Source organism: Streptopelia decaocto (assembly GCF_964273445.1).
Source record: "Streptopelia decaocto genome assembly, chromosome: 5".
Lineage (NCBI taxonomy): Eukaryota > Metazoa > Chordata > Aves > Columbiformes > Columbidae > Streptopelia > Streptopelia decaocto.
The window spans coordinates 4,975,866-4,998,755 of record NC_138659.1 but is presented as its reverse complement, the minus strand read 5'-3'; the positions used below and the strand labels follow the sequence as shown (position 1 = coordinate 4,998,755).

The following is a 22,890-nucleotide window of genomic DNA, read 5'->3' as shown; positions in this document are numbered from 1 at the left end:
TCTCACCCTTTAGTTATGGACATCTAGTAAGTTTTCAGACATTTAATCCCAGTCAACTTCAGTTTGGGGGATGCAATTTTATAAAGTGCTGTAGCACGCTTTCCTGTTGACTCTGTAGTCCAACCAGAAGGAAAAGTTTGGGATTACTCTTTCTCACCTGCTGTTGTTTTTGCATTCATGGTGAGCCTTGGGTTCCAGCTTGTGCTTCAGCATAGGCAGGTTTGTCAGTCTGATTTGTTCCGTTCCGCTGTTTGGCATCACAGGGCAGCGATTCCTGGATCACCCTTTCTGCCTCTTCTCACAATAGGTTCTGCTGCTTTTCGGATTCTCAAATGGCTTAGCTCTCTACAGACTTTAAAATAATTGCGATTGATATAGTAAATTTGATAGCTAATTCCCATAACACGTTGGCATTTAAACTAAATGCTGGGCTTTTTTTCCTGTGCTTCTTTTAGAAAAAGTGCTGAGCAGCTCAGGCACTTGAATCCTAAATGGTGCTCCATTCTCCCTTATTTATCAGACCTACTTTTCTGTTATTTAGTTCCACTATCTCCTCATTTCCCAGGGCTTTCATGGCAGCATTAAGTCATTCTGGATTTTCTACTTTCTTAACTCGTTTGTGCTGCTTTTTCTTGTTTTGATCCTGTGTTGTTTCTGTCGTGCCTTTCCTTTCCACTTTTGCATACCAGCTTTAGGTTTTTTAAGCGCTTGTTTGATGATGGAGCTGCGCTGCCCTCCCCGTTCCCACAGTCCAGCCTGGCTGAGTTGGTGGGAGAGTCTGTCTACACAGAGCAGATGTATAACGAATTTAGCTATTAATAAATGCCTGTATGAGAGTTACTATTTCCATACCCCTTCCTTTTGGGGGGCTGCATGTCAAAATCTGTACATTAACAGAACTCTCTGTAATTTCACTTTTCTTGTGACTCAGTGGCAGTAGCATTTGCTCGTTTATTTGGCCATCACAGGGGAATAGGAATAGATTTTCTTTGAAACCATTTTCCCCTCATCATTTCCCATTACAGCAGTATACTTGGCCTTGTAAGGATCTTCTCATACCCTTCTGCTGAAATAGTTTCTTGTACAGCAGAAGTGGTGTAATAGAGCTACGGTTACCTTGAAACTGTGTGAAGATTTTTTTAAGTCTAAATTCCGTTTTAACAAATAGAAAGGAAAACCTGGGAGGAGGCAGAGGAAGGTGGTTTATTTCCTGTGATCACAAATGGACATTCGTCCATTCTCTCACACACCGATATTTTGGATGCTATAAAATGTTTTAAGTCTAAATGCAGGGCAGGGGCAATATGGACGCACATTTAAGCTGGTTTCCCCTGAGAACTGGAGCGATCGTGCTTGTTGTTTTGAAAATGGAGGATTGCAGTAAAAACGAATTCCACCCTGTGATGCTTTAAGAGCGCTTTGAGATTCTGCTCGTGTAACAAATGATGGGCTGGTGAGGTTTAAAACCAGAAAGATGCAAGCACCTAGGAATACAAATAAAAATATTTCTGACCTCACCTTAATGATTGTGATCAAAAAATATATCCTGACATTGCTAACTAAAGCAAAAGAGCAGCTGACAGAAGTCAGCTGGAAAGCACAAGGATTAGCTGGTGACATTCTGATCTGTACAATTAGGTGGATGCTATTAACATTTAAGTAGTTTAAAAATCGGCTCCCTGAAATACAGAACTGTGTGCTTGAACTGTAAAAATGCCATCATTCTACCTGACTCAGTGATAATTGCCTAGTAAGTGCTAAACATAGTGAAAATGCAGCAAAGGCTCAGAAATGCAGGCTAGGAACCAGTGATGGGAATGAAAGCAACATTCATCTTAAAACAAATTCAAAACAGCACTGAGTTTAAAGAGAAAGAATAAAGAAAAAAGAAAAAATCCAAGCTTTTAAAATGCCAAGTTTGATGTAACCAAAGAAGAAAATAAGTGGTGATGGTTTTCAACTGAGGAAATCAGGGATAAAACCTTCAGTGTGAGAATAACTGTTTTCTCACTGTCACACACACACGTGTGTATGTGCGTCTGCCCGTACGCATGCTGGAGCCAAAGGGTCTTTTTTTTCCCCTGTATCCTCAGCCAAAGTCTGTATAGATAAATGAGTTTGCCTGTGTGAAAGCAGATTTGCTGGGTAAATCACAGTTCTGTTTGGCAACAAGTTGCTGCCGTTGTTAGCACATCTGAGAAGTACTTCTTGGCGCAGCATCTTCTGCTCCTCGAGTTTTGTCTTGCCTCGCTTACTGAGGCCAACCTCCCTCCCCAGGATGGTCCCTTGTCATAGTCATAGAATGTCCTGAGTTGGAAGGGACTCACAAAGGTCATCGAGTCCAACTCCTATGCCTGCATAGGACAACCCCAAAATTCACACCGTGCGTCAGGTGGGACTTCCCTGTGTGTTAGACCAGAGCCCTGCAGAGTTTGTCCCCCTGTGTGGTTTGGTGCGCCATGCTCAGCCTCCTTCTAGCTCCAAAAGGCTCATTTGATGCTGGTGATCAGCTGGAGGAGAACTTGACACAAGACAGGAGGTAATCCAAAGGGTTTTCCAAAGGGAGCCCATGTGCAGCCGGGCTATGGTGCAGCTCCAGGGCCGGAGGACGCGGGAGAGATGTGCAGCCTGTTCAGGTTGACTGAGAGATTGCTTTAGCGATCTTTACAGGGTAAATAGCAGCACTTTTTTCTTCCTTAATAAGAAAGGAAGCGTGTGTGTGCAGCTGTAACTATCTCTGTTTCAGAGCTATAAGTCTCTGTCAGCTTCAGTGCCTGGTGCATTCCTCATACAGTTAATGCAGCAGCACCTGGGAGAAAATATGGTCAAAGTCACACGCAGGCTCAGCCAAAATAAGCTGAATCAAGAACCATCTTGCTGTCACCCCTGGCAGCTGCCTCGGTGTGTGAACACCTCGGTAGGAAGCTCCTTGAGATAAACTGTCATGTCAGCATGCTTGGAGATAGGCCTGGATTCAGAGTACACCTACCTGAATCCATTGGCTCCATTTAAAGCATTTTACTTGAACATACATGCTAAGTATTTAGAAAAGCTTGCTTTTTGTCTGCCATATTTCTACAGAGCTCTTCTTATTTGGAAAGGTGGGGTTATTATGTTTTGTTATTCCTGTCTTTCACTCAGGACGGTGAATAAGCGAGTCTTTTCACTCCAGAATGCGAAGTCTGGTGGTGGTCTCTCTGCTACCACTGCTCCAGGCTCAGTGGAAAACAGGGAATAAACCTGGGATATTAGTTCAGTGCTACAGTAATTCAAAATTTTGCATATAATTCTATTAATGATGTATGAGCTGGAATAGATGCCAGCTTCCTCTCCTAGAGCTACATTTATTTTGCAAAACAATAGGATAAGAAGATGTTTAGCTTCATTTTTGTTAATATAGTGAGCAGACATGACTGATTACACGCAGGGAATGGAACAGTTATGTTAAAAAAATGATGCAGTCATTTTTCTGCCAGTAGCCACGTTTCAAAACCACAAAGGATTATTTGTAGATCACTGGGAAGTGTTAAATGACTTCATTGAATATTCCGTTAGTATGTAGAGATGCAAAAACAGAAGATGCAAAGGTAAGAACTCCTTTGCATCTGTATTTTCTCATCAGAGAATACCAAAGACAAATAACAAATTTTAGAAAACTAACCACTTCTTGCAGGTTTGGATAAAGGAGGAATTAGGACTGTTCCAGAGGGGGAGAAGAAAATTTAGATAAAATAGGATAATTTTATTCATCTTTCTCATGGTAATAGGCATTGACCACTCTTAGCAGGCTGCCAGGACTGGGGAGGTCAGCTCGGCTGCAGAGGGTGCCCCATCCTGCGAAAGCAGCCACAACAGCAGGTCCTCAGGCCAGGAATGGTCCTTGATCCACATCCAGTGGATGTGTTTCTGCTGTGGACAGTGGATCGTCACCTCTGCGACAGCTCCAGCGGAGAAGTGAGGTATCCTTTGGTGTGCTGTCTAGCACAGATGGGAACATCCCATGGTCCTCACACGCACGTTCTGTATTTCTGCATATCTGGAGAGGCTGAACTATGCCACTGGTTTTGTCAAGAGATTTCGTAGTGATTAATATTTGACCAGCTCTTAGGAGGTAATGGAGGCTTGTTGTAGTATCTTCCCTTTTCAACTCCTGCCACACACTTCTGAATTTATTTTCTTCTTGATTGGCTTTAAAGGTGTGTAATCATGCGAAACTCAGACTGTTGACAGCACAATTTTAATTCTTACCAGCCACTCAACAGACAACTGGTGCAGCAGGAACTGAGCGCAGGTTCCCACTGGCCCCTCGTTTTAATAGATGCACTGCTATCTCAGTTCTGTTAATCGTCTCACCTCTGAATGCAGTAATGAAATGTTGTCAGCTTTCTTGGTCTTTTGTGTTCTTGCCATGCTCATGTGCGACTGGAAGCTGAATCCTTGTGAAGCTGAGGTTACACCTACATCACACAATGTGGTTCAGTATACAAGTGCTCATGCTGGCTCTCAAAAAGGATCTTGTCTTGATAGCATGGAGATAAGCACAGGCTAATTTACCTTGCTGGTGATTTAACTCAGTTCAGCAGAGGTGTACCTGAGCTATCTGCCATCTCTTTAGGCCAGGGGTTCAACTTTGATAGGCTTGGGGTATGCTGCTCCAGTACAAACAGATGTTGCACAGGGACAGATTTTGGTGTTCGTATCTGTAGCAGGAGCAGCTTGATGCTTTTTCCTCGCAGTAAATAGTCCGTGTGTCACTGCTTAGCAGAATAAAAGCAAGGACAGGAGTGCAATGCTAAGGTTCCTCTTGGAACTGAAGACCACCTACCCGCTGCCCTGAAGCTTTTTTTTTCTGCTTGCGTTAACTACTATTTCTTGATTTTCTTCAATTGTTTTTCAACTGCAAAATACCAAGGTCTCTTTTTTCCCCCCCTTTTATTTCCTGTTATAGCTCTCGAAGTGCCTCTAGCTCTTTGACTTTAGCCGTATATCCATCATCAAGAAGGTTAGTTTAGATCTGCCTTTGTTTAGCCCGATGCATAAAGAGAAGTATTACTACTGATCTCATTTTGAAATGTTACTAAGAAGGAAAATGAAATTACTGCAGGTCGTTTGGAAGCAGGAGCAGGGTTTGTAGTCAGAAGCAATGTTTCAATGTAATTGGGAAGGAAAAAGTGAACTGATGACAAAACCAACAGTGAGAAGTAGGGGAGGCCTTTGCTGCTTTGAGCAGCACCCTGTGCCATCTACCTGGACTGCCCAGCCTCTCCAGTGACAGGAATCACCGTGTTCATAAGGTGTTCTGGGCACGCTGAGCTTTATTTCGAAGAATCATCTTTGAAATACGTTGATTATTAATATTTAAAAGGGCTCAATTAGAAGTTCAGGCATATTACACAGTGCAGCTAATAAGAGCCATGGTGTGAAATACAATAGCGCTCTGGTGACACTGTTATGGCATCACGGTTAATGACCAAAATATTAAAGAACTTATTGAAGTTCAATCATCAATCAAGGTAAATTGATTCTTCTGGCAAAGAATGCAAATGCATCCCTTTGATACTGCGTGAATACCAACTACCAGGCTCAGCTCACACTCATTTCTATGGTTGTCAATTTATGAACAGCTGGGCAAGCCACGGTGAGAGGAAGGGGGGAGTAGCAATAATTAACTTTCCATTTACTAATTACTGGCTGAAATTGTCATGATAATCCTGATTGCTAGATTTCTGCTCAAAGTTTTCCTTCTTTTCGCATGTTGCCTCCGTCGTTGTCTCTGTTGAACCTGAGGCTACTTTCAACAGAGGGAAGTTGGAGAGGGGATGAGCGGTTTAAGTCTTTCTGCAATCAGTGTTTCCTTCAGACGCTAAATGTGTGTGAAAGTGTCTCAGTCTGCCTTGGTCAAAGTTGCCATTATAATCAAGGTATCACTGGAGCAGAGGCTTGTTCCCCTGCTGTCAGGAGGTCATCAGTGCCTCTTCAGATCCTGCTCTGGTTTTCTCTCACCTTTCTCATCCAATTTGCTATGTTGGGCCCTGCACTCAAAGGTCTCACACAGCCTCTCCTCTCCAGGAGTTAATTCCTTTTGCTTTCTTAGCTCTTTGGGTATGCCGGTACCACCATCCTTTGCTGTGTTCCCTGCTGGAGATCCTGCCTGCAGCTGTACTGCCTGGGGCGCAGAGCTTGCCTGGTGTCCCCACATCCTGCACACCTGGGGTGCTCTTCCCATCTCTCTCTGAAGCCTGTAAACACAAGTACAAAACCTGCTATTTTCCTACCATCCCTCCTTCCCCCAAGCGCTCTGTGTTACTGTCACATGGGGCAAGTTTTGGGGCGCATCCCGTTCTACGGGGAGTAAGTTTCGGGACAAGATGAAAATCTTCAGAGGCTGCAGCTTGTTTCCAGCACTGCGACACACTGCAGGTAGAACAGGGATTTCAAACGTACCCTTTGTTTGGATGTCCCCTCTCGCCAGAAGGGCCCAGTGTGCCCCAAGCTGTGCCACCTCATGGTTGCCATCCCGGGAGGGTTCCTTGTGTGGGTGCTGTGTTGGTTCCCAGTGTGGGCAGATGGGCAGTCTGTCTGTCCATCCCCTCACCTGAGTCATTGCAGGAGTGGGAGATCTAATGGCTGCTAATGATAAACACTGATCTCCTCTCATGCTGCGTATACAAATGTCACATTATGCTCTTATAATGAAAAGGGAGAACAAGCCATTCCTTACCTCAAGGACAAAGATCTGGCACCATGACCATGGCTAGCAACTCCTGAAATCTTGCCAGGACTGATAATACACAAACCAAAATTGCTGTAGTAAGAATTACATTAGTTATATTTCATAAAAAATACCCTCATTAAACACTTTCTGTGAAAGACCAAACTGTCAGAAATAGACCTAGGTTTATAATTGATTTTTCCTACGTGGACTGCTCTCCATCGTAGCCTTCGAGTGAGCTTCATTTGTATGTGAAGTGTTTATTGAGTAAGTGTAGGAGCTGTAGCAGACAGGGGCAGAAGAGCTAAGTCATTGCTGGGAAGGAAGGAAGTACAAATGAGTGAGAGATCAGCCATTCTTTCTAAGAATACAGATTTTTTTTTAAGAGATGGTTCTTGCCTTTTTTCCTTGGTCCAAAGTTACCCTCAGGACAGGTGCAGTAACAAAGGTTTTACATGCCCGTACTTTCTTGGACAAGGAGGAATGCAGGCCCTAACCACAATATGGGGTATGTAAAAGGCCCCAGGATTTAATCCACAAATGGAAAAATATGCCATGCACAAGACTTGAAGCTCTGTATGCTGCACTTAGAGAAGGAAGAGCAAGAGGTGAAATATTTGTGGACTATGAGTACCTAAAGTGAGAGAAGATGCTGGCTGCAAAGAAAGACTGTTTAATCCATCAGACAGAGCCAGAACAAGAATCAATAACTGAAGGCTGAAACCAGAGAAATGCAAGCAGAAATAAGGCTCAGATCACCAACAGCGGGGCTGATTTTTCCACGGGAAGTGTTAGCCTCTCTATCTCTTGCTGTTATCTAATGCTGGGCACCTTTCTGCAAGACCTTTCAGCCCAGCGTAGGTGGAAATAGAGCACAAGGTGGGTGTGAAGGGCTGCTGCATGGCACTTGTCTGATACGACGGGTCAGGCAAGGTCACCAAATGCTCCTTCTGGTCTTAAAATTTTTACTTGGAAATATGGCCGGTAATTTCTGGTTTAACTCAGCTTTGTGGTTCTGGTTAGATCTTTTCCTTGAAATCAGCGAAGAACTGATTTTCACTCAGGTTATTTTGAAGTGTGAATGAAATGAAATTCGTGCTTATCAGTAAGTAACGTCCTATGGGGTGGCACGGAGAAAAAACCCAGAAAGCAATCATATGAATTAGCAGCCAATCTTCCTCTCCATCTTTGCAAGCACACTGCTTCCATCACAAGATTAACCAGGTCCTTCTGCCTTGCAATTTCATCTCTGCGTCAGATGGCAACTTAAATTCCTTTACAGGAAAGTGCAGGTCCCTGCTCTGGCGTCTCAGGGAGTCGATAGCTATACTGAAAGTCACGCTGCTGGGTCAACATGCCATGAGTCCTTACCAGGATATCCAAAGTGGATGTTTCTCTTTCAAGTGAGAGCGAGCTGTGGAACGGACTCAGCAATGGTCCTGGGAGGTCACTGTAAAAACAGACTTGGAAACAGAGGTTGAGCTTTTTTTGTGCAATGATGACTTGGGAATTTCCAGTAAAGTCAGAGTAAAAGGAAGGGCTGAGTTTTGAGGCCGTGTTCTGCTAATGATCGACCGCTAGCAGCAAACCCTGATTCTCAGCCTGTTGACATTGCGCAGAACTGAAAACAGCTCTTTCAGGAAACAAGAGTGGGGATGGACGGGTTACATGGATGCGGAGCTCGCATGTCATCGGCTTCCCAGAAAATTAATCTTCTTCAAGGTTACTGGAGAGAAATTGGCAGCCCTGAGAGCAGGAAAGAATGTAGCTGCACGCAGCCGCTGATAGAAAATGCTGTCGAGTTTCCTCACAACTGTCAGTTAGGAGGAAGAGAAAAGGTAGCACAGAGCTGCCAGCACATCTGGCATAAACTAAAGGTTTAACTAAACTAAAGCATTCGTCCTCCAGCCTGGCCGGTTACACACTACCGAAGAACAAACTCTGTGGAAATGCTGACAGGTAACAGATGGTGCAAGCAACATAACTTTGTTCGTAAGCTCCTACTGCCAGTCATACTCCATTAGCAGAGGCACCTCTTCTCACCTGAGTTAGGTGGCCTCTGGGAGCACTGCTGTGGGCTAAGCTTGGCCTGTGCCAGCAGAGCTGTTCTCGGGTTGTTTGACACCGCCTCGTTTGACATGTCAGTAACCACAATCGTCAGGTATGCATTTTGGTATCTCTGTTTTTCCTCTGGAAATGGCTGATAACTAATCAGGTCACTTCTACTTGTAGGTAAGAACACAACGCTCACCCTTTTTCCTACAGTCGTTATTCATCAGCAAAGCTATTTTTATTCAGTTGTTGTGTGTTTCCTGTAACTACAGCTAGAAAACCCAGGAAGGTGTTAGGGTCTTTCACACTTGGTGGAACCAAGACCCAGACCCCCATGGTGCCAGAGTCTGAACCAGCTGCAGTGGGTAGGGTCAGCTGTGTTTGGGGAGATGCCGTATCTGCTGTGCTGGACCAAGAAACAGCTAGTTAAGAATAAATGAAGCACTCAGAGATCAGAAGCAGAAATATTCATCCTCCTATCATCGCCATCTGCTTTTTTCCCATTGAGGCATGTGGTATATACTTCAGTTTAATGCCAGCTCTGCCCAGAGGGGTTTAGAGAAAGAAATGAAATTCTTTTCTTCCATACACTGTCCTTGTAAAATTGCCTGACCATAAGACTTTGCCCTTTTTCCCCAAGGTTAAAAACAAAACAAAATAAAAAACTACTGGTGGGGACTCTATTCTTTTTGCCTCTGTCGGCATTTCCTTAACGGCTTAATGCTTTCTGGTATTCGTATGTGACGCCCATAATTGTTAGGGAGATGGGAACGACTGGATTTCTGTTGAGACTTCCTCCCTCGTCGTTGGTGTCACCCCATCCCACAGCCTATCTGTGCACAGTCACGGGGATGGTGTAGGCGCTGGGTTACTTCAGCTCTGTGCCTCCTTAGGCTCTTTCTCTAGAGAGAGACTGTCCAGTCAATTCTGCTCCCATCCGTCCTAGTCCCACTGTAAAGAACCTGTGGAGCAAACTGGCAATTTGAGCTGTTTTCAGCTTCCGAGTGGAAACACTAATATCTTTGACACCGCTGGTCCAGCCTGCACATCCTTACGAGTTCTTCCTTGGGCTGCTGCCTTGCCTAGACCTTCTACATCCTTTTTCCTCTCTGTCCTGCTCCCGTGAAAAACGATACAGTACACTGGCATATTTCTTCATTAGCACAAGTTTCTGTTGTGGCTGAATTGTTTGAAGTGATAAAATCTGGACTGTGGATGTCAAAGCCAAGATGCTTAGGAAAGAATGGCTCTTTACAGACCCATATGCAGCTCAAGCAAAATTTGAAAAAGAAAATCTGTCTGTAAAGACAGCATGCACTTGACAACCTCATAATACTTGCAAATATCTACTGTAACCACAGCCCAAGCTTCTTTATGAGCATGCATCGTGGGCAGTAGTTTTCCCTGGGCATTTGAAGATGTGCGGTTTGGGGAGTAGGCAGCAACTTTGTTGTAGACGCCCAGCAGTGATGGTGGAAGCTGTGCTAGGCACTAGCACGTACTAAAATCCTGTTCATACAGAGCTGTGCGTTACTTGGGATTGGCAATCCTGCCCACTTTCTCTTTGACTTGCAGGGTTTAATAAGCTGCGTATCCTGCAGCTTTCCATCTCCTGCACTGTGAGCTCTGCAGGCCTTCCCCGTGTCCCTGCTGCAGCTTAAAAGCTCTGTTGGCCAGGGATGCTCTGGAGCTCCTTCAGCTTCCAAAAAAAGGATTGTCATGAATATTTTTAAATATAGCCAGCCAGGATATAAGGAGTACTCAAATACAGATTACTAAATGGAGAATTCAACTAGAATGCTTGAGATAGTTTTCCTAGGAAAGCTGTGAGAGTTTACAACCTTCTCTCTGCTATCTCCAAAATATTTATGTGACTTCAGATTCCCTTCAAAATTTTTCCTTAGCCAGTGCCCTGCAAAAGGTGGTTCTTCCACTTGAAAACAGAGCAGTTAATTACAGTCATAAATATGCAGTCACTGGCCGGTGTCCCTGGGTAGATACATACCACTGAAATATGGATTGTGGAATTTGGTTTTGCTGTAGGTGCTGTACGACATTCAAAATTAATGTCCCCAGATGAGTCTCCCGTGGGAGGTTACGGTGATACTGATGTCCTCTTGAAACTCAGGGCTGTTGAAAGCACACATGAGATAATGGTTATAAGAATTCATATAATAATCTATTAAAACTTAAACATGAATTAGCAAGAATTGGTTGCTTTAAAAGACAGAAGTTTAATGATCCAAAGAGCAGCAGTAGTGGCACCATTCCATTCCTCCAGTGTGTAGCCCTGCAGAAAGAATTACCGTGATGCCATATAACAAAAATCTTAGAAAATCTACTGCGATTGTTAAAAACACCTATTTAAAAAGATTTTTGATGATTATGAAATGAATTGTACAACATTTTTACTAGTGTGAAAAGAGCCTCTGTAGTACAATAAGTGGAACTGAGTTGAACTATGAAGCCTTAGGATTATAGTTTCATAGAAAGAGGTGGATGGCATGCCTCCTACTGCATTATGTATTCCTCCCTGGGGTACTTCCTTCTTGCAGAGTTTCAGGTATGGAAAAGATGAGCTGTTACATTAGCAAAAATCATTGCCTGCAATCAGGTATCATTCCAAGAGCTAAGCCTTTGTAATTAACAAAGGGAGCAAAGCACTCGCTTTGCTGGTGTAGTACAAAACTGGTATTAGGCAAATTGAAGCAGGGCAGTGTGGGTTTTGGGTGTGTGTATATGGGACAGCTGCAGGTAGCATCTCAATTAAGTGGGTCTGTTAGTAGGTGGTAGCCGTCTTCTTTAAAGTGTTTTGTGGTCTGTTTTTCGGGGTGTTGCTTTTGCTGGCTCGGAGATCTGTACAGGCAACTGTTTCTGGTAGTTACAAGACGATCAGCTGCTGCGGATCCCTGCGCTCTGTGTCTGGTTTGGTACCTCTGCACATCCCCAGCGTGCCCAGGACGGGGCATGTGCCATCCTGCCGCGGGCTGGGCTTGCTCTGTGGTGCCCAGCAGCCATCCCATCACAGCGGTGCCAGATGTGCTGCTGGGTTTGGTGGACACTTGAGTTACCCCAAGGCCCACAGAGGCGTTTGGGAGCCGTGCAGAAAAGCTCGTTTAGGTGACGTGTCCATCAAAGAGGCATTCAATGGGGACATCTCCCTTTCTCCCTCCAGGGTGGCTTAATTCAGAGACTACTGCCTACAGGGAGGGATATCATTCAGATTGAAATTAGAGACAACTGACAGGATCCCTGTCCTCGTAAATCCCCAATAATTGTGACAAATGTCTGGAGTGCCGCAGGCAGCGCTGTGCCAGCTGCCTTGCCAGCCTGGGGCTGCTGGGGACTCGTTGCCGTCACCGTCACCCCAGCTGGGGCTTTTAACTGTTTTCTGACAGGGACAAGGGAACAGAACTGGTTAAAGCAGCCAAAAGGGTACCAGTTGTTTCCTGCTGCCTGATTTGTTTATATTGATTACAGACCGTAGTGGAAACCCACAGCTGAAATAGCAGAGTTTGCTGCCAGTTTTGCTGTGTCAGCAAAATCTTGAGATTTCCGTTGCATGAGCTCAGACGGGAGATTAGGTTATCTGTCCCAGTGTGGGAGCGGGAGCCTCAGGGCAGCCGCTGACACTGAGGCCCCCATGCAGCAAGCAGGGGCTGTTTGCAGGGGCTGATGCCATCCCTGCAAGCTGTGCTGGCGGGAAAGCGATGCTTCCTCCCTCTCCCACAGCCCTCATCTGCTTGTATTTCTGACCCCCCGGCTTTCTGCACGTTTCATGGGATCGTTCCTGGTGCCACCCACCCCATTGCTCTCTTCAGCCCATGGTATATACCTAGCTCTCTGCTGCTTCATGGAAAGGAAGGATGCAAATCCACAGACACCCTGCAAATAAAATTCCACCCTGGGCAAAGCAGGCAGCTGTCTGAAGCCCTCGGCTACAGGGATTGATTAGAAGTTGTCTTGTTGCAGCTGTCACATGTGTGCTCGGGGCAACACAAACATCCACTCCTGCCCGCTCAGTGCGGCGGGCGCTGGGGCTCAGCAGTTTGGCTCCCAAACCAGGCAGCGCACTCACGGCCACAAGTCCAAACTCTAGCGATGTTGCTTCTCCAGCACACTGGAGGAAACTTTTTAGTTTTTTTTAATCTCCATTGAAAGATCCCAAGCAGTGGTGAATTCATCATCCTTCCTGGTGACATGCCCCAGTTCTGAGTCAGCCTCACAATGCAGAGAAGACGCCCGTCCCCAGTACGGCGTGTGGCTCTGGGGATGGAGGGCAGCAGCAGTCACACCACAGAATCACAGAATGTCAGGGGTTGGAAGGCACCTTGAAAGCTCATCCAGTCCAAGCCCCCACCAGAGCAGGAACACCCAGATGAGGTTACACAGGAAGGTGTCCAGGCGGGTTGGAATGTCTGCAGAGAAGGAGACTCCACAACCCCCCTGGGCAGCCTGTTCCAGTGTCTGTCACCCTCACTGAGAAGAAGTTTCTTCTCAAATTTAAGTGGAACCTTTTGTGTTCCAGTTTGTACCCATTACCCCTTGTCCTATCACTGGTTGTCACCGAGAAGAGCCTGGCTCCATCCTCCTGACACTCACCCTTTAGATATCTGTAAACATTAATGAGGTCCCCCCTCAGTCTCCTCTTGTCCAGCTCCAGAGCCCCAGCTCCCTCAGCCTTTCCTCACACGGGAGATGCTCCACTCCCTGCAGCATCTTGGTGGCTGCGCTGGACTCTCTCCAGCAGTTCCCTGTCCTGCTGGAACTGAGGGGCCACAACTGGACACAATATTCCAGGTGTGGTCTCCCCAGGGCAGAGTAGAGGGGCAGGAGAACCTCTCTGACCTACTGACCACCCCCTTCTAACCCACCCCAGGTACCATTGGCTTCCTGGCCACAAGGGCCCAGTGCTGGCTCATGGTCACCCTGCTGTCCCCAGGACCCCCAGTGCCCAGGCAGACATCAGGTTGGTCCCAACATCTCGTCGAGGGGCACAGGCTGCGAAGGAGGTGCAGCCTCTGCGATACGTTTCTCTGGCATGCACTCATCATTGTCTGTGATTGTAGCAGCTGGTAAAAATGCACGCTAAAAGAATGTGCGGGTTTTTGTCCCAGTGTATTCTTCCTCCTCTTTTTATGTGGCATTGAACTTGCTTGCTCAGCAAACTTTTTCTCTTTAATTTCCGAATAAAGGATGTGAAATTTCTTTCATTTTAAGATTTAAAAAAAATTTAAAAATCTGTGGAGCTGCCACATTGAGATTGATTCCTCTAGAGAGCGTGGTATTTAAAGCTAATCTTGCTTGAGTTCGTAAATTGCTTATTGTGTGTGGTGCTTAGGACTTGAATCGCTTTTCTTGGCCAGGGTGCTTCAAGCTCTAGGGGAAGAAGAGGAGCATGAAAGGTGCAGTTGCATTTAAAACTGAAGTGCTCATTTTGAAATATCTCCCTGTAGCGATGGGAATTTTTCTCCCTGAAACAAGTGTTTGGTTTCAGGCTGGTTGGAGACACATCCTTAAGGAAAGCAAAGGAAAAAAAAAAGTGCTATCCGCAGATTCATTTTTCCATTACTTGGAAGTCATCTTGTATATAATTTAGATGGGTCTTAACGAGGCATAAAGTCACTTTCAGAAAATTGATGACTCCTTGTTCGCTTCTCTGTGAAATGAGGGCCTGGAGCCTTCCCTTTGTTCCTTCAGTGGGATCATCAGATCTGATTGCAGAAACCCGATGAAGCTCTTAATCCAAGCACCAGAGTAACCACAGCTCTGGCCTTCTCCTCTTTATTGATTTTGTGGCCGGGCCACGTTTCTATTTCAGCCTAGCATGCTTCGTGTTTCGTTATCTCTAGCAAAACTCATCCCTGGCCCTTTTGGGTTTATTAACTCTTTAGACACCCAATGTTGATTGGTAGGGTTCAGAGTGTTTGAGGCTGTGCGGGCAGGACTTCTGCATCTCCATCTCTGAACTGTGGTCGTGTGGACCGATCAGGACACAAGACAGTCAGGGAGTTGAGGTTGGTGCTAATCACGACATATTCATAACCTCCAGTTCCACCTCTTTTTATCTCCATTTGCCCCTATGCAGAGCGGGGTGCTGACACAGTCCTTGGGGCCACGTGGTGGTGGGTCCCCCAGCATTTGTGCTGTTCGTGCCTGCAGTGGATTTGCATCTGCTTAGAGGCACCTCGGCAGCCTGGGGGGCAGGTGACCCCAAAGGACAGCCAGGACCAGCGAGAGACGGTGCATGTTGTTCATGCCCTGGCTCTCGATTTGCGAGTTTGACCTCACCGGGGGAGCCCGCAGGTGTGAATTATTCATTGCCGTTTCCTCCGCGTGCCTCAGCGCACCGCGAGCTGCAGTTTGCCGACTGCCTGCTCCGTGGCAGGAAAGGTCAGGAACCTCATAAACAAGGTGAGAAGCAGAGTGGGGCGGCGCGGCCGCCCGGGCTGCTGATTCCTCCTGACATTAGAGCGCTAATGAATGTTCTGTCATGGTCCCGTGAATATTGCAGGAAGCTCTCTCCTCCCGCCTCCCCTGCCTTCGCCGGGCCTCGGAGTTACCAAGGTTACCTGACATGACTTTCCCGGGAGAGAGGAGCCACAGCTGCAGGTCGGCTGCTCCGGGAGCATCACACCTCGACGGTGGGCGTGGGGAACGTGGCCTTCCTCACCGCCTTCCTCACCCTCCCTGTGGCCGCTGCCGTTCCCCTCACGCCCACCCCACGCTGCCTGAGTTGTCATTGGTTTCATTTTATTTTAGGGTTTTTTTTGAGTAAGGATCATATTAATTTTGTTTTGCTTGCATAACCCGGACTGTTATCATCCGACTAATTACTCACACATTTTCCTTCAGACAGCAAATGGGAGAGATAAAACTGCAGCAGGTTTATATGATTTCTGCTTATCAAATTACTGTAATTATTTGAAGAATGGCTTAAAATTGTATGGAGTAATGAATTTAATTACGAGTTTGCAGCGATGCCTCGTGCTGCATGCAGCAGTTTATGAGCAGCTCTTCGCAAAGCGGCAGCCAGCGGGATTGCACCGCTCTCCTTGCGAAGGGAGGCTCCAGCACCTCCATACCCTGATGAGGGGGGACGGGGCACACCATTGCAGGTCGGCTTGACAAATCGTGCTCATCATTCAACCGATTAGCTCTCTTCGTTTAATTCTCGCACAAACCCAGGTAAGATAAGGTGCTGGGAGCCTCCTGGTCGTGGCATGCTGCAGCTGGCTGGCTTTGCTCCGTCTCCTCAGCCCCAGGGCATGCGGGTGACCAGATCACTTGGCCAGATCTCCATACCTCCTCCTGTTCAGATCAGCCTGCGGGTGGCTGGCAGCAAAGGCAGGTCATGCAGTGCTGAGAAACCTGTCCCACCAGAGCCGCAGCCTGTTGCGACCTGCTCGAAACACTCAGAGTCGTGTTTGCCATCTCTCTGCTCCACACTAGGAACAGCAAACCTTTCCGCCAGAGCTGGGAGATGCACAGGGACACACCTGTGGAGCACACTCTTAGTTTAGTCTAGAGAAGAGGAGGCTTAGAGGTGACCTCATCACTCTCTATAACTACCTGAAGGGAAGTTATAGCCAGGTGGGGACTGGTCTCTTCTCCCAGGCAGTCAGCAATAGGACAAGGGGGCATGGGCTTCAACTCTGCCAGGGGAAATTTAGGCTGGATATTAGAAAGAAATTCTTTACAGAGAGAGTGGTCAGGCATTGGAATGGCTGCCCAGGGAAGTGGTGGACTCGCCGTCCCTGGAGGTTTTTAAACTCAGATTGGACATGGCACTTAGTGCCATGATCTAATAAATGGACTAGAGTTGGACCAAGGGTTGGACTCGATGATCTCTGAGGTCTTTTCCAACCCCGTTGATTCTGTGATTCTGTGATTCTTTCAGGATGTACCCAAACCCTCAAGTACAATGAATTTCTCCACTCTTACTTGTACTTTTCTTTACACCCCTGCTTAGTTCCAGGTGCTGTAAAAAATTGTGTTCTCCTGCACTCCACCAAAGGACTCCAATCCCCTCCTGAAACTGGGGGGTGAGGACACAGCAGCCCTCCGTCCTCACAGCCATGGGGATGGTTGAACAGCTCAAGGGATGGAGATGCGACATCCCTGTGGGCTACTCCTTGCCTCTTGGGCACAGATGTGCCAACTTTGTGTTTCTTGCCAGTTGAGGTAGTGACAATACATGAGATTTCAGTCTTTGCTTTTGTTGACTAAAATACAGACAGTAGTGAGGCAGCCAGTTGTAGAAATACTGAGGTTTACAGGTAGATGGTTGGGACTGGACAGTATTTTTTATGCTTTTTTCCATTGCATGCTGCTGGTATTTGATGTAGATGGTGTTACCTGAGTGGATAAACAGCTGGGAAGCCTGGTCTGGAAAGGGCCAAAGCCTGATGAAATACTGTTCCCAAGACAGGCTGGCAAAGGTGGACTGTGCCACCATTCCCCACAAAACTGGATTGTGGAGTGAGACATAGGGCCAATGGAGTGAAGAGGTTTGGGCTGGATGCATTTAGGCAGTGGAATAAAAGTGCAGGCAACAGAGTATTGAAACTGGGTATATGGGAGGTGGAAAAACTGCTGGAACTTCAGGTCTCTGCACTGTGATGTTCTGGGCTTCATAAAGAACTGTTGGATCATCTGGTACAACCCAGCTGCCACCTCATTCTCTGTGGCATCCCTTGTAACATGGCAGATAGTTCAGGCTTAACTACGTAAAATATCAGATATGAAAGGCAAAAGAATGAGTGGCCAAGGGCCACGCAATGTCTGAAACTTTGCAAGGATAAAGTGGCTTACAGATGATACTAACATAGAAAGCTTCATGGTCTACAGCTCAATGATTACACTGTGTTAATGTTTGGGTGTTTGTTTATTTTAAAAATGGGGGCTCCTGTAAGAGAGTCCTGAATTTTGAAAGTGCAAGCCTGCCCTAATTTGGACTGTAGGCAAATCTGGCTTTGCGTGCAAAAAGAAGGCATTAGCAGTCAAACCCCTTGTCTTTCCTGACGTGTGAATAAGGGAGTTTGTGTGCAGGATGGAATCGTACATGTTATTATGTCTCTAAATGCAAGGTCAAAGCAGATTCTAAATGGTATTGACTTTTAAAAGAACCTGTCACAAGGCAGACATGAATTCTGCATAATCTCTGCAGTTTTACATAAGTGAAGAAGCAGCAACGCACAATGAGAGCACCAAAAGAAAATGTGATTGTTGAAGCCATAAACCAAGTGTAATTTCTGGCAATTTTTCCATAACTCTCTGTAAGCCGGGAAGAAACTCAAAAAACCACTTTTGTTTGGAAAACTCGTAAAGATTTGTGTGACGAGTGCTGTGATTGTTAGTATGTTGACAGGGGTCATAAATGCAGTGGAGTGAGAGGAGACTGCAGGATGTAGCAGTTTGCTGACAGTGACTCTGACCTCAGCCCCTGTGGGTGTCTCCCAAACAGAATGTGTTTTCTCCTTCTCACACTGACATGAACTATTTCCATGGTTCAGCATGTGAGACAAGAGGAAGAGAATACCTAAAGCGCCATAGCATGAGATTTCATTACCCATAGTGTTTTTAGTCTTTGTAGCTGCAAATGTTATTAAACATCATAAAATTGTCCAGTTCTTTTAAGTTCAGCTACAGTACTTTTCCCAATTTGTGCTTATATGAAAAAAAGACAGCAAAGCTTGTCTATGAAAAAATGAGAGAGAGTCATCTTAAATTCTTAAAAGCAGTCTGGAAATGTGAAATAAAATTAGCAATAATATTTTGCACACAAAGCTGCCTTCAGGAGTGATCTGTATCAGAGCAAATAACGGTGGCTAATGTTTTCTTCTCTCAATCATTTTTAAAGGTCACTTCATGATCAAAATCTACTTGCTAATTTAATTTCTATTCTCAGTGTAAATGTAAGATGATGCTGTTATTCTGTTTGCAGGTGGTTTGCTGGGGAGAATTGACCTTTTGCCTTTGTTCTCAGTGTACCAAGGTCTGGGTCCAAAGCCTTGTGCACGTGGCAGCCCAGTTTCATGGGCTGGTAGGGCCCCATTTCCCAAACCAGGGTTTCTCAGGTGTTTAAATCCAAGGGCTCTCTGATCTCAGGAAAAAAAAACATGTAGAACATCCAGTGTAATGTTGTCTCGTGGTACCAAATAAAAATTGTGGGTTTGCTTCGTTTATTTTGCTGTTTTGCTTGTTTGCTTGCATGTGTGGGAAGGTGAACTTGTGTTTATTTGCTGTTCTGTAGCAGACCAGGGTTGTTCATGAGCCACAAGTTGAGAGGGAGCTTTCCTTCTCTCCCTGCCTCACATTACCTTAGAGATTCGCCTCCCCAGTTCTTTCTGGTGTGTTTATTCTTTTTGGCTGCACCTCTCTGACTCAAGGTCTGGATTTGGGCATGTTGCTGAGCAGACTTCAGCAGAAAGAGAGAAGAAGCCTAGGCAGTGAAATGCTTTGGAGAGTCCTATTAGCCTTAGATCAAGGACTCAATAGGCAGCATGAAACTTGGATTTTCACCTCTCACATGGCAACATTCATGGCTTTGTCTGTGACTTGCCCTTCCTGCTTTGTCGCAGGGAATGATTTCCCCTGTATGGGCTCTGCAGAGATCCGCCTCGGGTCTGATGTGGAAATCCCAGCAGCTGCCGGAGAGCCTCGTCTGCGGCGTGCGGGGCTCGGATTGCATGGGTCTGTGGTTTCCCTGCCGTTGCTGTCTGCTAGAGAAACCCCTCAGATCTTCCTCTGGCTGCTGAGACACGAGGTTGGTCACGAGGAGACAGAGTGCCGCCTGAAGGAGACTGGGACTGTGTTGGTTTTCGACAGATAGGATGGGGACGTATTTTGTCTTCCCTCAGGCAGGTCATGGGTCTGAAAACCTCTGTCTGGAAGGGAAGATGGTGTTTTCCCAAGGAATCTGAGGCCCCCGTGATTCTCTCCAATATCAGAGGCTCATTGTTCAGGGTGTCTCCTACTGGCATTTCGTGTTGGTTGTCAGTTCAGCAGAGCGAGCAGCTGCGATTCATTCACTTCCACTCTGTCCTTGGCAAGTGTGTCCTCTTGCGTCCCAGGCGAGTGTGTGGTTGGGGCCCCTATTACCTCTGAAAATCACAGCTATGTCTTCGGGGCCTCTGCAGAGCACGCCGTGCTGCACCGGTTGCTGTTGATGCTCTGAAAAGGGACACGTGGTCTTGTTTACTTTGTGCCGAAGACAGGAGTGCCAGCAGTTATTTTACCTTAATGCTGGGAACATAAAGATTCACAGTATTCTTACCTGCAAGGATATACCTGAATATCTTACATCCTCTAGGAAAGACTTAAAGCGGCATCTGCATAGCAAAAGTTTTCTTCCCTGTTAGTGGCTGCAGCTGGAGAGCAGTGCCTCATCTCTTGCTTGTAATTACATCAGCGGAGTATCTTGGGAGAAGGTTAAATACTCAAATAAAGCCAGTGAACTTCACTGAAATCATTTAATGAAAACAATCCTGATTATCTATATATACTGCCATGTGATATTGTAAAAGAACATCTTAAAGGGAAACGTGGAATTGTTTAAGGCCTCCAAAGACTAAAGTGCAGAGGCTACGCAGCGAATGCCTTTATAATCTAGGATCTGAAGTAGGCTTTGAATCCAATTGTGTTTTTTGCTGTTGTAAAACATGAGAGATTTTGATGCGGTAACTCAGATTTAATTCAGAACTTTCTTATTAACCGTTCTTCATGCACATCAAATTTTAGAGACTGAGCTAAAGGGCTCTGCACATCAAAGATGGAACTGACTCAAGGACAGAGCTATTAAGGTGTGTAATAATCAAGAGAGGAGAATTAATTGTCTTTAATTTGGCATAAATCCCAGGGACCATAACTTTGGTTATTAGGAATTCAGGGCCTATTTCCAATTAGTTATACCCAAGCATGCTTGTGTTTCCAGCTTTGGGAGTCTAATCCTTGAGCGCGTTAGCGCAGCCATCGTTGACATGCTAATAAAGGACAGCGCTGCCTGACCCCTCCGTGTGTGGTCACTGCCAGCCAGCGTTTGCCGGGCAGTAAATCAAACCGTGGAATCGCTTTATCGTTTCTGACACCTTGCAGTGAGCAGCTCGGTTGTGTCAGCTGCCCGGGCAGCCTGTGCAGGCAAAATCACCTGGGCCGTGCGGGAGCAGGTCAGAGAGGCCGCTGTGGCTTTTACATGCTTTTTAGTCTTCGAGCTTCCTTCTAAGACATCTGCTCCAGCAAAGCTAGGGTGTCTTACCTTAAGGCGTATGAAATGTAAATAGTGCAATTGTTATCTGTACTGGAAAATCTGGTCTAACCTGAGCTGGGCTGAAGAAAGAGGCGGCAGAGGTTTCCTGAGTTGGCAGCAGCAGCAAAAAAGGACATAGTGCAACTGCGTGGCTCAAAATGCGGCACCTCCGTGCTGAGAGGCTGGGAAAGTCCGTGGGAGTGGGGGGCCCCGGCCCCCCAGCCCCCTGCGCGCACCTGCGGAGCGAGCGGAGGTGCCACGTCCCACGGCAGCGCCGGCTGCTTCATACGCGCCACGGAATGGAAAACACGAGCAACAACACCCTTGTTGTAAAGTGCTCAGTGTAAACATCAGAAGGTTTTAAGAAAAGCTCGTCCCCCTCCCCTTGCAAGCCGGCCTGTGTGTGTCTTGCATCGAAACACCAAAATGGGACCGGCAGGAATATTTGTAGCCGTGTTTATATGTGGGGGGCAGAAGGAAAGATGGTTCAGAGCAAGGGAGACAAACCAATTCATGCACTCAGCTCCTCTGTAATTGTTTGCCGAGACCTGCAACCTCGTGGTGCTTTAGCCCCTTTCTGTCGAGTGCTGCCTGCCAGTCGGTCAGGAGTGACACAGAACGCTCACAGGGCAAGAGCGTGGCATCCCCTCCTAGCTGTTGTTGATTCTGTTTGTCCTGGACCTTGACTTTATTGCATGGAAAGCTCCTGGGAAGTCCATAGTGCCTACCTTTCCCCCCCTCTTTTCTATGATTTCCCATTTGAAAAAGAAATAAGGAAACCTCAACAGCTACTGTGGGGACTGCTCCTCCCAACCACCCGTGTGTGGAGCTAATGCAGGGATCTTCCTAAAGAAACCTGGAATTACATTGCAGTGGAGAAACAGCAGATTGCCTTTAAAGCGTCAAGGCCAACTATTCTTCATTTTGAAGAGGGGAAAAATCCTTTTAAAGCTTTCTTCAAGCTATTTTTCCAGCATAGTGAAGCTGAAGCTTGCCAAATCCAGGTGTCTGTTTAGCTTTCCTGGTCTGTGTCTGGTAGATGTAATGTTTTCGGGGAAAAGGTAGGGACCATGTTTAAGGAAAACACAACCTTCTGTCTGGGAAGGAACAGTCCCATGCCACCAACCTCTGTAGCCCTCCTTACATGCCGGGGAAGAAGGGTGGGGAATTCCCACAATTTCTCTAGTGGTCATTTGATAAAATTAACCTTTGATTAACAGCAAATATGTCTAATGTTAGGGAACGCGTTCTCCTTGAACAGCAAAGGAATTTCAGCCGATCTCCTGCCTTTGGTTGACGTTGAGTACCACAGGAGCCAAGAGGCGCCTTTTTTTTTACCCACTTGGCCTTGATGTGGTTTCACTGCCAGCTTTCCATTTATCTGTTGTGTGCTCTTTAATTCATGAGGGCCTGCACTGGGGATTTGTTTAAAGCCTTGGCTGAAATTGTCAGCCCCTCCTTTTATTGCACATCTTTCTGAAAAGATGGGTGTTGTGGCAAAGCAGTAAATAGGATATCGAGCCTCTGCAGCACTTGCTATCTGTAAAAAGAAGAGTATGTCCTCTGTTAAACTCTGATCAATTACATCATCCCAGCATTAAAAAGCATCACTTGTCTGGCAACGTCTTATTTATGTTTGCATATAGCCATTGGCTTGCTACAGGTCTTTCAGTGGGGGCCTTTCTACTTCATATGGTCTCTGAAAGACTGTTGAGGTAACCAGAGTCTCCATCTAAAGTGATGTTGATGCCAGTGCAATTAATGGATCTAGAAAGTGATGGCTTAATGCAAGACGCAGAACTCACAGTAAGACAATATTTCTGTCCCTACCTCTGGTCAAGTCTTGCCGCGCTTTTCCCCTTTATAAAGAGTCACTTCC

At 46.2% G+C, this 22,890-nt stretch overlaps 1 protein-coding gene across 3 annotated transcripts in view; it reads left to right on the top strand.

The window, feature by feature from the left end:
• Positions 1-22,890, top strand: part of PTPRF (protein tyrosine phosphatase receptor type F) — a 252,726-nt gene that overhangs the window by 110,315 nt on the left and 119,521 nt on the right. The gene's annotated exons all lie outside the window — the stretch shown is intronic.